We start from the raw sequence: 18,003 nt of genomic DNA on the forward strand, positions 1-18,003 counted from the left end.
AACTGAAAATGTGTGTTTATCGGGTATCCTTTTGGGGAAAAAGGATGGAAACTATTTGACTTGGAAAAAGAAATTTTCTTTGTTTCTCGTTACGTCCATTTTGTTGAAGATATGTTCCCTTTTAAAGTGGATCAAGCTTTGGAACAAAGGATTTGAAGATTGTTAAAGAAGACACACACAATGGGCCAAGTTCAATATCCACACTTGGGCCCAATACTCCACACTTAAATAACTGTGCTGGGGATTCCCTCATTGAAGCATCTATTGACAAACAAGGGGGACATGAGCTTAATGAAGAGATTAAAGAGTACATTGTTGACAATACATCGGAACCAAGTGCAGCAGAAACAACGCCGACTTCTGATCTGCCATTGGTCACGATGGACGTTCCACTTAGTCGGGGTCACCGCATGAAGACACCCTCAGTCAGGTTAATCGATTTTATCTCTATTGTCACGATACCAATCAGCCCTACCGACCAACCTCCCTCTCCATCAAAATGCTCAGGTGTGTCCTATCTTATACAAAATTTTGTGAATTATAATTCATTTTTCAAACAACTCCATAGTTTTCTTGCCTCTCTCTAATCAGAATAGGAGCCTCTATTTTTCTCTCAAGCAGTTAGAGATGAGCGTTGGCGTGAAACAATGCCCAAGAAATTCGTTCACTTCAACTCAATGACACTTGGAAGCTCACAACCCTTACCCCAGGAAAGAAAGCACATGGGTGTAAGTGGGTTTATAAAATTAAATACAATTCTGGTGGAACAATAGAAAAGTTCAAAGCAAGACTGGCAATTTTGGGAAATAATCAAGTGAAAGGCTTGGATTACAATGAAATATTTTTTCCAGTTGTAAAGATGGTAACAATTCACATAATACTCGCAGTGGCAGCAGCCCAGGATTGGGAACTCCACCAGATAGATGTCCACAATGCATTTCTTTATGGAGAACTTGATGAGGATGTTTACATGAAGCTTCTCCTTGGTTTTCAAGTGCCTCAACAAGGACTGGTCTGTAAACTTCAGAAATTTCTTTACGGACTGCGGCAGGCTCCATGCTGCTGGTTTGTAAAATTTTCATCTGCCCTCCTTCGATATGGTTTTAAGAAATCTCCAAAGAACCATTCATTGTTTAGCCTTCGTCACAATAGCATGCAATTGTTAGTTTTGGTATATCTTGATGACCTTATAATTACAGGAAATAATGGTGCTGCAATTCAACGTTTCAAAGAGTATTTACACACATATTTTCACATGAAAGATTTAGGCCGATTGAAATACTTCTTGGGAGTTGAGGTTGCCAAATCTCCGACTGAAATCTTTCTTTCCCAAAGAAAATATGCTTTGGACATAATCACAGAAACATGACTTCTAGGTGCTAAGCCTATAGCAACATCATGCGAAGAGAATCATCGATTGGGGTCAGCCACAGGTTCTCTTTATCCAATCCTAGCATATATCGTCAGCTTGTTGGAACTTAGAAGACTGATTTATTTGTGTTTTACTCGGCCTAATCTAGCCTACAGTGTTCACATGTTATCCCAGTTCATGCAAACTGGCAAGCCGCTTTACATGTTGTACGCTATTTAAAGGGATACCCTTGCCAAGGAATTCTTCTTCCACAAGAGAACAATTTACAGCTCTGTGGATGGTGTGACTCCGATTGGGCTAGTTGTCCACTCACTCGCAAGTTGGGTGGTTCATCCAACTTGGTCACTCACCAATATCTTGGAAAACTCAGAAACAACAGACAGTGTCTTACTGAAGCTGAATATCGTTCAATGGCTCAGACAACAAAAGAATTGAAGTGGATTAAAGATATACTCTTCTCTCTATACGTGCCTCATCATGTCCCCATTCGTCTCTATTGCGACAGTCAAGCAGCTCTTCACATTGCTAAAAATCCAGTTTTTCATGAACGCCACGAAACACATTGAAGTAAACTGTCATCTTGTTCGGGATGAGATCGTGCACCAACGCCTCCTTCCATCTTATGTTCCCGGCTTCTCGCTCACACTTAGTTGGCCGACCTTTTTACTAAAACTCTTGGTGTCAAAAAATTTGAGGCAATATTGGTCAAGTTGGGCATTGAAGATTTGCATGCTCCAACTTGAGGGGGTATTAATGAAAATATTATATCAACAATATTTCTATAATTAAGTATAGATACAATACTCAAGGAGTACTCCTGTGTATATTTATTACTAGGATAGAAAATTTGATATAATTTTATATTAAAAGATGTATATATACGTGTTCATAACTAATGAAAAAGCAGGTTGAAACAACTTATTTTCTGTAAATGATCTAATTAAAAAGGACGTAAAAAATTTAAAAAGATGAAAAGAACGGTGAAAATGTTAACACAAGATGTAAGCTAAATAAAAATTGAACTAAAAAGAAAACTCGAATTTTGTGGAAAAATTGGATAAATCAAAAGAAATATAGAAAAAGTCTTAACCCTGACCTTAAGACTATATTTTGTTATGAAAATAAAATAACACAACACAAGACATTGAAAATAAAACATATAAATTAGAAACATAAAAATTATTATTCTTATATTTTATTTAGTGATAATAATTTAAATATAAAAAAGAATAAATTATTAAACTTCAATTTACTCTTTTTTTTTCATACAAAAAATAAAAAAATATATAATAAAAAAAATATTATTATAAAAATTAATAAAAAAATAAATTATATATTTTATTAATATCTTTATATCCTATTTAAAAAAATTAAAAATACACTAATTTAATACAAATATAATTTCATATTTCTATATTCTATAATAATATTACGTGCTTGTATATAAACGCAACTTATATACTTTTACTAGTTTGCTGGCCTTGGATGATCCATATGACTAACCTCACCGAATATAGTAATAATTATTCATGGTATTTAGGCGAATACTCGCATCAAGTTGTTTTAAAACACTTTTTTAAGGATGTCTAGGTGTCAAACTGTGTTTGGATGTATTTAATAAATCAGTTTAATAGCTTGAAGATTAAAAACCAAAAAAATTGATTTTTTATAATAACAGTAATAAACTCAATTGTCTAGACCATAATTATTAGATCTGATTCGATCTAGTCATTTATATAATCGGACCGGGTCATGTTTTTGTTTTCTTTTTTTTTTTACTTCTAAAAACGATATCGTTCAGCAATCCTAGTCTCTTCCCTCAACCTCACTCTTTCATTGAAACTCGAGCTCTATCATATCTCTCACTGTGGCTCATCACTGCTCTCGCGCCCAAGCTCTCTCCCTCTCTCAGCTCCGGTCTCTCTCACTGTCTTCGGTGTAGCACTTAAGCTCGTCGTCACTCTCTCAGCTTTAGTATCTCTCATCGTCTCCGGTCTAGCACTTAGTCGCGTTCGCACGCCTTTCCTACCCTCGTTGTAGCCGGCGGCAAAAGCAGCAGGTCCCATGATCAGTCGTCTTTGTCGCTCCCAGTCACGTCATCGTCTCACACTTAGTCTCGCGCTTTGGTTGCACTCCGTCGTTGCTGGCAGTAGAAGCAGCCGGTCCCCGGGCTGGTCGTCGTTATGGTCTTCTTGCTTTGACTCTGTTGTCAGCTTCCTCTTTGCCGTCATCTTCCTCTCCACCATCATCTTCCTTCGCACAACTAGAAGCTGGTCCTCGACTTGGTGAATTCCAACAAATTTTTCTATTCTTCCTTTTCTGTTTTGTTGTTGTCTTTGATTTTGTTGCTAAGAATATTGTTGAACTAGTCTTTTTTGTTGTTGAAAATCATTACTTACATAAATTTGTTATTGATTATCGTCGTCAAACTTTGAATTTCTTGCTGATTTACTCAAATAATTACTTAGCTAAATCTTTTTTATGCTGAAAATCATTATTGAGTTGAATTTGTTAGTGATTGAACTTGGAATTTGTGATTGTCTTAATTAACTATAAATCTTTCTTTAGGAATCCAAAGAAGAATTAATTAAGTGGGGTTAGCATTAGAATTGTCTATTATCTTTAACTTCTGAATTTGTATAACATATAAAACTGTTTTGATAGCTCTAATTTTGCATCGAAATTCTAATAGATTGTAATTGTTTTTTATTATTTATTGTCTTTTGTTTATTTCATCTCATTAAGATATAATGGATATTAATTCGAAACTACTTAATTCACAAGACAATGTTAAAGATTGTATAATAATTGGTGTGGAAGAGAATGTGAGTTGCATTTGTGATTGCAATAACAACAATAGTTTACTATAGATTGTAGCCTTTTATTTTAGGATAATTTACACTAATAAATTGAATAAAGTTTAAAATTACACAGATGTCCTAAATAGCTAAATCAATTTTCGTACACACATGTCCTAGAATATTTCTATATAAATCGAATAAACTAGATTCAATTTAGCTATAATAGTAGTAAATCGAATCAACTATATTCAATTTACTATATATATATATATATCTCAACTGCAGTGGTGGCGGAGAGGTTGGTATCGTGGATAGGGTGCCGACTTCTTTACAGTGTGGGGCACTGGCTGGTATGGGTGATGCATTGCTGGATGATGATGACGACGATGATGTGGAGCCGGACCACATTGCTGATGACAGTGGCGATGACATTGCAGCGAGTAATCCAGCTGGGGTTGGCAGTGGTTCTAGCTCTGGGACACAGCAATACCCTCCGCATTTTTCATCTTTGGACTTGGATGCCATGAGACAGGAGGGGTTCCTGGGGAACCCACTGGATTTGGTGCTAGAGATACCTAGGGTACTGGAGGTCTTACAGGGTTTTAGGTTGGTCAGCAGTTTCAGGATAAAGAGGAGGCTATGTTAAGCGTGAAGACGTATAGCATCCGACGCGGGGTACGGTACAAAGTGGTGGAGTCCGATTATCGCAGGTACATTGGGAAGTGTACCGAATTTGGGAACGGGTGCACATGGTTGATTAGGCTAAGTCTCCGGCAGCGCAAGGGTATTTGGGAGGTAAAACGGTACAACAGACCTCATACCTGTCTCGCGACCACAGGAGTCTTGATTATCATGTGATCTTGGCCTACATCATGCCAATGGTTAGAACCGATGCATCCGTCTGCATTAAGGTACTGCTGAATGCAATGGAGGCACACTTTAGGTTCAGGCCGACTTAGAGGAGGGTTTGGTTGGCGAAGCAGAAGGCCGTCGCCCATATTTACGGTGATTTGGATGAGTCATACAATGAGCTTCCGCGGTGGGCCTTAGGAGTTCAGCTAACTATGCCTAGCAGTGTTGCAGTGCTGAGGACGAGTCCTGTTTGTGTGGGGGGGGGGGGGGGGCAGGTAGACGGCTCTCAAGCCTATTTTCACTGCCAACAAAACCACTAACAAAACCGTTAACAAAACCACTAACAAAACCACTTACAAAATCACTTATAAAACCGCTAATATCATTCACTAACAAAACCAATAACATCATTCACCCCCTAAACCACTAACAAAACCCTAACAAAATCACTAACATCATTCACTATCAAAACCACTAATAAAACCCCTAAAATCATTCACTAACAATGCCACTAACATCATTCACTATCAAAACCACTAACAAAAAATATATAAAAAAAAATAAGTTATTCGCTCCCATTTTAAAAGAACAAGTTCGCACTAACCTCTTTGTTGATGACACCAGCTATATGGGCTACTCCATCCAAACGATAAAGTATGTCCGGATTATCCCCCATCGGCTAAATATTCTGCTCAAGCCTTTGTTGGAGTCATTTTGGGTCATTTTCTCTAGGATTTGGTGGGGTTTGGATTTGGAATAGTGGTTCGAATGAGGTTAGTTCGAACTCCTTATATAGGCAAAAGAGGGAGTAATTCGAAACAGCTTGTTTCAAATTACTATGAGCACTAAAACTTGAGTAGTTCGAACCTAGCCAATTCAAATTAGTGTGTGTAATTCGAATGAGGGTGATTCGAATTAGTTCTTGAGTCCGCGTGTGTGTAATTTGAATTACACTAATTCGAACTATATAGAAAAGTGCTCTTGGTAGAACCTTGTAACGTTTTTTTATTTTGGTGGAATCATGTAAATATACCCGATGCTTGGTTTATATGGGTCATTTGCCCTAGTTTTGAGTTATAATTAACGAAATAGGTTAAGAGAAAAAGATTTGTGCTTTAAATGCCAAAGAATTTCCTTTCATTAAGTTTTATAGATTGTGACAACGTGTTAGGTCATAGGTGATTGTTATGTTAGTCAAATCCATATCAATTTCATCTGGCCTGGTTAATGTTTGAAATTAGTGTAAGTATGATTGGTTTGATTTTATGTTTTTAACCAAATACAGGGATGTGGTTTTGCTTCCCTCTAGGTTTAAATTCAGCATGTGTGCTCCTAATATAATTTGTAAGAACTTGCTTGGGGAGTGCTTACATGGAGGTCTTTCCTTGCATCTAAGTAGAATAGAGAAATTTCCTATTAACATATCTTTGATATTTTGGTCGTTGATAGCAATCTATTAATCAAATTATTCTCTATGTTAGTAAACTAAGTACTAATTCAGTTGCCAGCATACAATTTTAGGAAATGATTTGAGTTACGAGAAGACAATGTTAGGGACTACCTTAACTATTCTTTTGGAAAAAAGAACATAACTAAAATGAGATAAGTGATACTAATACCAATTTATGTGTCAGTGACAATTTTAATTGATTTATCTTGAATTTCATGGTTCAACGTAAGCATAGATTCCATTCTGCATCAGGAGTTGTAGTTATATGTAGCATAGTGATGTCAATATATAGGGCCTCGGTCCTATTTTATAGGGCTAAAAGAATAAAAGATCCTACAACTAACAAGGTCAAATTTTCAAAAATTCTACAAAACCAAAAGTTCTTACGGGCCAAAAATCCTAGAGCCAACCCGCAGGCTACCTAATCTTTTTTTTTTTAAACATTGCCAATTTGCCATGCAAGCAAACAAGGCTTTGATGTGAAAAATTATGCATTCACTTTCACTTTCCACTTTGGAAGCTTTGATCCGATCCAAAGAAATTACACTATCTTCCATAAATAAGTTAGTGACGGTCAAACGGGCACTAGTTAGCTTCTTGACTTTGTGGTTTGTGCACTATTAACAATTCTGCAGAAAAGCTTATCTCAACTTTGATACTAAATCACAATCAATCTATCTATTTTGTATTTATGAGTGGACCCTATTTTTCTAATCACACTTTGTTATTTATGGATAATACATTGAAATGAATAATGAACAGGAACCTGCACCATATACATATATGGTTAATTAATTAATTAATACCATTCTTCAACTATCATCTACCACCTCAAACTCTCACCTCTCCAGTTTATCTCTCAAGTTGAATGTCTAAAATTATAATTAATCAGATGAACTCCATTGTTTTATACTTTTTATAAGTATAATATAAGAGTTTAATTTCAACATACGTAAAGAACTTTACATTACAAGCTCGCTTTAAATGCTTTCACTTAAAATATGGTCTTTGATGGAGTTCATGGTGTAAGGGATATAAGTAAGTATAGTTAGTTGTGGAGTTAGTTAGGCTGTTACGTAGGGAATATAAAGTTAGTTATTCTGTTAAAGCCTACCAACTATATGTATATACACTCATGTAATGTGGCAGTGTTGATTGGCCAATTCATTCTCTTCCCTCATCAAAATAAATGTAGAGCCTAACCAAAGATCCCTGTATTTTCATGCTACATCAGTTTGGTATTGCACGAAAACCAATAATAGAATGATCAATGATGTACATACAATTTATATAGTGTTGTAATATAGATAAGGAATGAAGCACAAGAATCTAGAATGAAATATCATGGAACTCATGTACATCTGTGTGTATATGATGTAGTATAATGGAAATTGAGTGTGGAAACTGTGTTTATGGTTGAGTATGGAAATATGAGTGTGATGAAGGAAGAATGGAAAATAGTTAATCAAATTAGGAGAAGTAGAAAAGGGAGACAATCAATTTTCCTACTCAGTCATATTTATACTATTCCCTGCTTATAAGTAACTCCACTTTAGTAACGGAGCTTAGGTTGAGTCCATTTATAATTGTTATATATGGCTTGAAATATAAGAATGGAACAGTTCCGTTTTAAACTCTCTTTCCATTCCTTTTTGAGACATCAATTAGAATTCCAGATGAAGAGACAAGAGAGAGTGATTTGGGAATAAAATGCTTGCCCTTCCTACCTCTATTATTACCATTTTCAACACTAAAAAATCGAACACCACTCCTAAACAATCAAAATATATTGTTCACAACTATTAAAGAATTAAACAAGAAGATCCAAAACTAGAAGAGTTGAAAAAGAAACAGAAAATGGAAATATGAAATGATATGTAAAAACTAAAAAACAAGTAACATGTACTTTGTTGGAATCAGGATAACATGACTCCAGCAAATTAAGAAGAGCCAAAATAACTAAGGCAGTTATCCAAATGAACACCAGATGCAGCAATGCGAGGAACAAACTTTTCTTGATTGAGCATAGCTTAAGCAATAGCCCATACTGAACTGAAATAGCGTACATTTCTAAGCTATCAACTGTTGGACTGTGATTTCAGACAAAGGCAAAATCAGTGATGATTGTTTGAAATTAGAAAGTTCATGAGCCACTTGCTGCATTGATAGTCTTGACTTTGAATTAGAGTGCAAGCATGCCAATGCCAATGTTACCACCTGAACTATAACTTGAATGTCTTTTTGACATGATGGTAAATGGATGCGTGAGTCCAAGAGATCTTTTACTATTATGTTTTTGCTAGAAGATTCGAACAAAGACGAGATTAGATCTCCCATGTGTCTTCCCATTAATGTTTCCAATGCCACCACTCCAAAACTGTATACATCACATTTTTCTGTCAAAGTCAACATGTAGGCCAATTCTGTGCAATAGACCATGAAAATTGTCAACAAATCTAATTTCTCAGATTGAATTTTGCTTTAATTAAAGTATCAAAACATTTTACAATTTTTTTGTAAAGCAATAACTTCACCTGGTGCAAGATATTCGTATGTTCCAACTTGCAAGGTTTGGTTTGAAGAATCAGGATCAATAAGTCTAGCTGTGCCAAAGTCTGAGACAACAACATGCAACTGAGTTCAACAAAATGTTGTTGCTTGTTACATCTTTGTGAACTATTGCTGGGGAACAATCATGATGCATGTAAGACAAAGCATTAGTTGTTCCACTAACGATATTCACTCTTTGGCTCCAACTTAGCTCCTCAGCTTCATCATCAATTCTCAAGGCATAAAATAAGTTTCCTCTTTCCATGTATTCATAAATTAGAAACATACACCGATTATGAAGACAAAATCCATGAAACTTGACAATGTTTCTATGGATGATTTGTGTTAACATCTTGACCTCATTGCGGAAACTCTTGTCAAAAGAAGGATTTTGAGACTCCAATTGATGAAGTTTCTTCAATGCAACAACTTTGCCACTTGGAAGTTGTGCTCTATACACACTGCCATATGCACCAGTTCCTATGCAGTATCTGATATCAAAGTCCTGTGTTGCATCAATGATATCTTCAAAAACAATTTTTCCATCGTCTAATAATAACAATTTCTTACCTTATTTATCGTCTAATCAGTAGTTGTTTTCACTATTGCTATCTCTCCAGAGATTAGAGTGAAAACAGAGGAATTTGTGGAAGTTATTATATTTGCCTATTCAAGCATTATAATTAAACAACTTTTCACAAAAATGAACAATGTGATCAAGAAAAAAAAAACAATATTTACTATACACGAAAGTCATATTGAGATGTTAAAACTGAAAAAAAAAATTACTTAACTAGTAAAATGATCAATTTTAATCGAGTATCTTTATGCTTGGGTACAGTATTTGACATACAACAAGGGCCAAGAGAAACGTCAAAGCTGAAAAATTCACTTTAACCAATATAAATTAACCTTCAATATGCTTGGTTGTCACGTGTTTCACAAAAAACAAATATGGAAGTAAAAAAATCGGCACCAAGAAAAAAGGTAAAAAATGGGTTAGACGAGAATCCAATTACTATTATAAGAGACTAATAGCACTTCATTTGGCTGCATGCAAAGATTAAATTCAATATAAAAAAACCTACAGTTATTCTTAAAACAAACAGCATTTTTTTCATGTTTAAACAACATAAGATGCAATAATAAAAGGAGGAACAAGATTTACATTATTATTAAGCTTAGCTTAAACAACTCAAGCACAATTGAAATAAAATATATCTTTTAAGCTATCAACTGATAAACTGAAATTTTTCAGAAAAGGATAAAGACAATGATAATTGTTCAAAATTAGAAAGTTCATATGCCACTTGCTGCATTGATGATCTTGACATTGGATCAGAGCGCAAGCATGCCAATGCCAATGTTAGTACTTGAACTATTGTTTGAGTGTCTCTTTGACATAATGATAAGCGAATGCGTGAATCCAATAGATCTTTTATCATTATGTTTTTGTTAGACGAGTTGAACAATGAAAATATTAGATCTCCTGGATGTCTTCCCGTTAATGTTTCCAATGCCACTACTCCAAAGCTGTAAACATCACACTTTTTTGTCACAGTCATTGTATAGGCCAATTTTGCAGCACAGACTAAGAATGGTGTCAATGAACTCAATTTCTATCTCATATTCAAGAACTAAATCTATTTAATAAAATATCAAAAGATTTTACAAGAAAACATCACCTGGTGCAAGTATCCATATGTTCCAACTTATAATGTTTGATTTGAAGATCAAGATCAAGAAGTCTAGCAGTTCCGAAGTCCGAGACAACAATATGCAACTCTGAGTTCAACAAAATATTATTGTTTGTTACATCTTTATGAAACTATCAGTGAGAAACAGTCATGATGCATGGAAGCCAAAACATTAGCTGTTCCACTAACGATATTCACCCTTTTGTTCCAACTTAGATCCTTAGCTTCATCATCATCTGTCATGACCTGAACCAAGCTATGACTGACATTTAAGGGACAAGTCTCTCAGCAAGCCAAACGACCAAAATTTTAGAAAAACGGACAGAATCTCCTCTATTCCTATAATCTTACCAACATGAATATTATCTTTTTTTATCAATAGTAAACATCCATTTCCAAGGACAACAACAACAACATATTCCAATCATATCTACAACCCAACATGTCAAAAGTCGCATCATATATATTAAGTTGATAACTAAAGTATATAGTTAAATCTATACATTTTACATAACCAAGTCATACTTACTATCTAAACAGTTCGAGATTTAAAATAACATAACCCACACGAAGACCCTGCCTGTGACATATGGAGCATTGACAAACTCTAGGTTTTTGCATGAAGGTTCCATTACATATCACATGGCCCTTGGAAAGAAGAAGGGCTCAACGAAATGAATAAGATCTACTGTGGGGCATGTGGAATGGAACCTGAAATGACACTTGTATCTGAAAAATATGGGAATATAATAGGATGGGTTTTGTAACTCAATGAGCAAACATTATATCTATAACCCACACGAAACAATACAAATTTTACCTTAAAAGTTATATTTATTTTCAGAGATGAGAAATTTATATTAATTAATTATGCAAACAAATAGATAAATAGTTAAGTGAATGAACTGAAATGAGAGTTCTCATTCCAAAAGTCAAATCAAATCAAATATTACACACTTAGGGCGGCTCCATCTCTAAGGGTAGTCCTTCCCTCTAGTGTGCCCGTACGATATAACAGATCCAACATGTGGTCTACACGTTGGGCTAGCAACGCCCCAACTAGCTGAGGTCTGAGTTAGATGCATCTCAATTAATGTTATAACCGCTATTAACTACGGTTTTTTAGTCAGAGTCTCCCAAACCAATACAAACTAAATCACTTATAACAATTTCTAATACTTATAACATATTACTAAATTTCATAATAAATCAAATATATATAAGAATGCATACTAAAATTTAATAAAATCAAGTAAAAAAACATGTATGCTTACAAAATATATAAATATCGTCTCGTATGTATTTTTATAAAATTTTAAGTTTTTCACAAATCAATATTTATTTCAAAAATTCAAAAGTCACAATAATCAAATATTTTCAAACTCTAAAAATAATGCTTCAATTTAAATATTGATAATAATAATACACTTAAAAATAATTATAGACATAATATCCACTCACAACTTGGTTCTAAAGAATCGAAAGCAACTCTGAACGCGCCACCGAACTACCAATTGATGTCCAATAACTTTACAACTCTAAAAATATGACAATAATAATATTTGTTAACAATGTTGTCAATTAACAAAATTTTACTCAATTTGACAGAAGTCCCAAATTTTCTAACCCTAATAACCCTAATTCGGATTTATGATACCCAATAATATAGGGATGACAAAAATTGGAGATATAGCTAATTATTAAGTCAAAGAGTTACCTTGAAACCTCAGTAATAACTAAAACTCAAAAGTTGAATGCTTCCTTCACTCATTAAGTTGAAATTCCAAGATTTGGAGTTTTGAGAAAATGAGATTTTGAATAAATAGAGATAATGTAGAAAAGAAAAAGGAAGCAAAATGATGAAGGTGAGTTTGATGATATTGGGTGATTGGTTGCAAAAAGAAGAGATAAGGAAGAGATGAGAAAATGTAATTGGAAAGGAAAAGGAAGAGAGGATTTTAAAAGTTTTTTTGGAAAGAAATGAAAAAAAAAAAATAAAAGACAGAAGGGGGGACAAGGAATATTTAAGTGGGGGCATATGCCCCCCACGTGCTCGGCCTTTCTTCTTTTTTTTTCCCTCTCTCTTTTGGTTACTACATCATCCATGTTTAAGGCATAAAATAAACTTCCTTGTTCGATGCATTTGTATACCAAAAATATGCATCGATTGTGGAGACAAAATCCATGAAGCTTGATAATGTTTCTATGACAAATTTGTGATAACATCTTAACTTCGTTGTGGAAGCTCTTGTCAAAAGATGGATTTTGTGACTCTCTTAGGTGAACTTTCTTCAATGCAACGATTTTGCCACTTGGAAGTTGGGCTTTGTACACACTGCCATAAGCGCCAGTTCCTATGCAGTATCTGATATCAAAATCCTGTGTTGCTTCGATGATGTCTTCAAATGCAATTTTTCCATCATAGTTCTATACTTCTATGTGAAAAAAAAGTCTCCATTCTGTTTTTAACTTTGTTCAAATTTAACTTTGTTGGTGCATCGAATATAACATAATATGCCCACAAAAATGATAAGTAAGAAGCAACAAGTGATGGGAAGAGCAATTACAATTAGGTTGCTTAGTTTTTTTATTTTTTGAACTTGAACGGAAGAGTTAACAGACTTTGGAGTATTACCAATTAATCATTTTGCATGAAAACCTTGGCAACCTTCTAGATGCTCAAAAAAGTTAAATAACAAATTTATATGAGGTATAATTGTAAGTTTTATAAGTAAGGTACCTCTGAGATTATTGTAGCTAAAATCCAAATTTGATAAAGAAAATTCTCTCCAAGGAATATAAGGATTATCATTAATGGACAAAAAGGGTACATTACTACTGAAAAAATTGTAGCTCATGTCAAGTTCATCGTATAACCGATTTTTGAAGGAATATTTTCACTTAACACATTATTACTCAAGTCTACTTTTCCAAAACTCATGAAACAATTTAGTATCGGAGATGGGATCAATGCTTCTAACTTGTTATTTGATAGGTTTACGTGACAAAAAGAATCAAAATTTCTTATCTCTGATGGTATGTTTCCACCCAATTGATTGTTAGAAAGATGAACAGAGACTAAGTTCGTGAGCTGAAACAGCTTAGGTGGTATAACACCAGATATCATATTATGAGAAAGATACAAAGTGTGTAGGTTGATCAAATTCTAAAACTCTGAAGAAATGGAACCATTTATTTGATTGAATTATATGTATAATGAAAGGTTTAATATTTGTAATTGTTTCAAATTTTCTATTTCTATTGATATATGTCCTTCAATTTGATTTGAATTTAAGTAGAGATATGTCAAATTCTTTGATTGTCCCAAAGTAAAAGGAATTGAACCATTGAGTAAATTATGTGAAAAAATTAATGATATAAGATTACTCAAATTCCGTATTTGTAGTGGTATGAGACCTTAAATTTAATTTGAATCTAACTTAAGATATATCAAATTTTTCAATAGACCAAAAGTAGAAGGAATAATGCTACTAAGAGAATTGAAAGAAACATGAAAGAACTCAAGCTGGGTGAGATTTGAAAGTGTTGGATGCAGCTTACCATAAAGACTATTATTCGACAAAACAACATAAGAAAACTTTGTGAGAGTACCAATTTCTTTGAGAATACTTCCCGTAAGCCCCATTCCATCAAGACTCAGAGAAACCAAATTGGGGAAGGCCGTGAAGTTCAAGGTCTGAAGCCGCAATAATTTGGATTCATAATTCAATTCCCATCCGTAAATCCCTAAAACACTTCCAGCATCATTGCAATTGATGCCCCTCCAATCGCAATGGTTTGAGTCATTGGCGTGATGACTTCCCCACCAACCACTCTGACTGTCTTTCCGAATTATTGAAGGAAGACGAAGGCGGCTCCATGATAATGAGGTTGGGTGCATTTGGTGGAAATATCCTATAAGAGCCTACGGTAGAAAACAAAAGCACCACTGCTATAATAAGTAAAGCACAGTTACTACATTTTGCCACCATTTTATATATTGTTTTGTTCTCAAATTGAAAGAAGAGGCTTTTGTACATACAATGAGTTAGTGTGTATGTTTATATACCAATACCATGTATGCACAAACACGGCTTCATTGTGAAAAACAGTAGTCTTAGAAGATCAACCTATTTTGTGATTTGTAGTTATTAATTAGTTATCATTAATATTTTTAATAGTATAAAATTATATTTAATAGTATAAAATTACACACTCTTTTTTTAATGGTTAAATATTAGTTAGATTTTAATAAAAGTGCTGGCGGTAAGGCTTTCTCTTTAGAAAATTATGCATTCACTTTCACTTTCAACTTTGGAAGCTTCCGGTCCAAAGAGATTGCACTGTTCTTGTGGAATCATAATGAACGTGTCAAATGGTCACTAAATAGCTATACTTGTGTAATAATGCACGTATATGCTACTGGTTCCTCTTAAAAACATGTTATAAAAATAGGGTCCACTCAACAATTTAGAATAAATACATTGACTGAAATTTTGTATCAAACTTGAGATCAGAGTTGTTATTAATTACAATATAGAAATGTCACAAAAAAATTCTCATTCTCTTAATAAGCAAGTGACATACACCTCTTTATCACTTATCCTCTTTATTATCTATTATTTTGCTGCATGTTTGAAGTCATTAATATTTTTTTTAAATCAATTTCAGTTTTTCCCAAATCAAATCCCTAACATCTCTCAATCACATTATTATCCATTAAAATGCAATAATTCTCTGCAAAAATTATAAAAATTAAATTAAAAATTTTTAACAATTTCTACTATACAACTTATATTTTACATATAGACTATTAAAAAATAAAACATAAAATATAAACAAAAATTAAAAAATAAATTTTTAAAAATAATTATTAACTCGTTATATTAAAATCAATAAATAAGCATACATATGAATATTAAATAAAAATATTAAAATAATTAAAATCATGACCTATTAGTGCACATATGAGATAATTTGAAAAATACAATAAGATAGTTTAAAATTTGATAATATTAATTATAAAAATTTATTAATTATAGACATCATATAGGTATGAAATTATGAATATTATGAGTACAAATTATGGATGTTATTAACATGAAATAATGGATGTTATGTGTATGAATCTATAGATGTTATGAGTAAATTTATCAATTGAATAAATTAATTTAAGAATTTGATATTTTTTTAAATTCAATTATGATAAAATTTAAAAACATATGTGTTAACTTTATAGTTACTTATGCAATAACTAAAAAATGATATGTATATGGATGTAATATCTAATGAACATGAATTTAATTTTAGATGTTAGTTGTATGTAATTATGGATGTTATGTATATGAACGTATGAATGTTATGCGTATGAATTTAGTTAGTACAATATAATGATAAATGCACATAAAAGCACAAAAAAAAAAAATTAAATCAGTTTATTATCATACCTCATCAAAACTAGTGTATTTTTCATATTTTTGAAAATTGGTTGACTGACAACAACCTCGTCGGGTGAGTCCATCTGTTGTGCAAATTCTTCATCAGCACCTTTTACCATAGGTACCGTATTAAGGTCGAATTCAAATGCCATACTATTTGTAATGATAAACGCGATTTCTTGTAAAATTCATTGGCTTATACACTATTGTGCTTGCAATTGTATTAGAGTCGTGATTTTTGAATGATCATAATTGAATTAATGGAAGGTATACATTACAAAGAATCAAGTGCAATTAAAATGCCTTAATGGAAATAAAGAATTAATGATTTTTTCGTATCTCCATTGATTGATATTAAATGCCTTAAGGAAAACAAAGAATCAAGTGCAATTAACTCTATTAATATATATTATCATTACCGTCCATTCTTATTATTATTATTATTAATATTTAATGTATTATTAAATATAAAAATTAAATTATAAAAAAGAATATTAAGTATTAATTACAAGAATAATAATAAGAAATATGATATTATAATTATTATGATTAATAAGTGGAGTTGATGAAAATATGATAAGTGGAATGATAAGAGAGTGGAATAAAAAATAAAATTGTTATTAAGTGATGTAAATAAAGTAAATTATGAAAATTTTTGGCTAATTATGACTAAAAATTTTTTGTTACCAAACTTTTTCTATTAATTAATTAGTTACACGACTTAAGTTAATTCTAATATTCTTCGACTATCATCTGCCACCTCAAACTCCTTACCATGCATTAGTTTAGCTCTCAAGTTGAAAATCTAAAATGGTAACTAATTTGTTGAGCTATGAAGCTTATGATTTATACTTTTTATAAATATGGTTTAAAACATAAAAAATAAAATAATTACTCACATAAAGACATCAGCATACAAAAATAATAAAAATATTGATGGGTATTATGTTAAAGAGTTTGGTCAATTATATTAAATTATCTAATAGTTTTTAATTATTATTTTTATATAAAAATATTTTCATATGAATAATCACTCAATAATAATAATAGGGTCCTATGACCTATCCCGTGTCTTGCAAAGTCTTCTATACTCATCTTGCAAGTCTTCGGGCAACTTAACCGTAACAATTACTTGGTTGCATGTATGAACATGATATGACCACATATGCATAAGAGTCCCGCTAGGGAGACAATGAAATATGTATACAATGGCTATAATGGGCTGTTTATTAGGCCCAATTAAAATTAAAACAGAAAATTAACCCATCAATAACCCTAATTTCCTTTGGCTATTTAATTTTCCACACCACCCAATTTCTGATATTTTCACTTTTTCCCCAAAATCCCAATCCTTTTGGTTGTCGCCGTTTACCTTCCCCACCAAAACCCTCCCAATCGCTGCACAGACCTGCGACCACCCAAACCCGTGTGCGCCGCAAGCTTCAACCGCGGAGGTGACCCGTGAACGCAAGTGACCTCATCGTTGCCCTCAAGCACGGCGCCCAGTTGCTGCTGAACATCCCGCCGTCACTGCAACCGAGCCCTTGTGCGTTACGCCTCCGACCAGAACTGCAGCCAAGGGAGTCCTCACCGCCGAACCGAGCAGCTGCACAACTCTCCCTGCACTGGCGCCGTCATCCCCGTAGCAGCGGAGCATCCGACCCTGGGAAAACAGCCGCCTGCTCATCAACGGTTCACCGGAAACACAACGAATATCATGACCAGAATAATCCTAACCATCCAAGGTAAGTGGGTCGAGTTGTTCATTATTCGAATGGTAATCGCTGTTGCATGTTGTACTATAGATAGATTTTGTTGATGATATGAATGATTAACCATGGTG

At 33.4% G+C, this 18,003-nt stretch overlaps 1 pseudogene; it reads right to left on the minus strand.

Annotated features, from left to right (window-relative positions):
• Nucleotides 1-8,545: 8,545 nt before the first annotated feature.
• On the minus strand, nucleotides 8,546-14,742 carry LOC107647287 (MDIS1-interacting receptor like kinase 2-like; annotated as a pseudogene).
• Nucleotides 14,743-18,003: the final 3,261 nt, after the last annotated feature.

This window comes from Arachis ipaensis, chromosome B6 (assembly GCF_059453495.1).
Source record: "Arachis ipaensis isolate K30076 ecotype BB chromosome B6, ASM5945349v1, whole genome shotgun sequence".
NCBI classification, from domain to species: domain Eukaryota; kingdom Viridiplantae; phylum Streptophyta; class Magnoliopsida; order Fabales; family Fabaceae; genus Arachis; species Arachis ipaensis.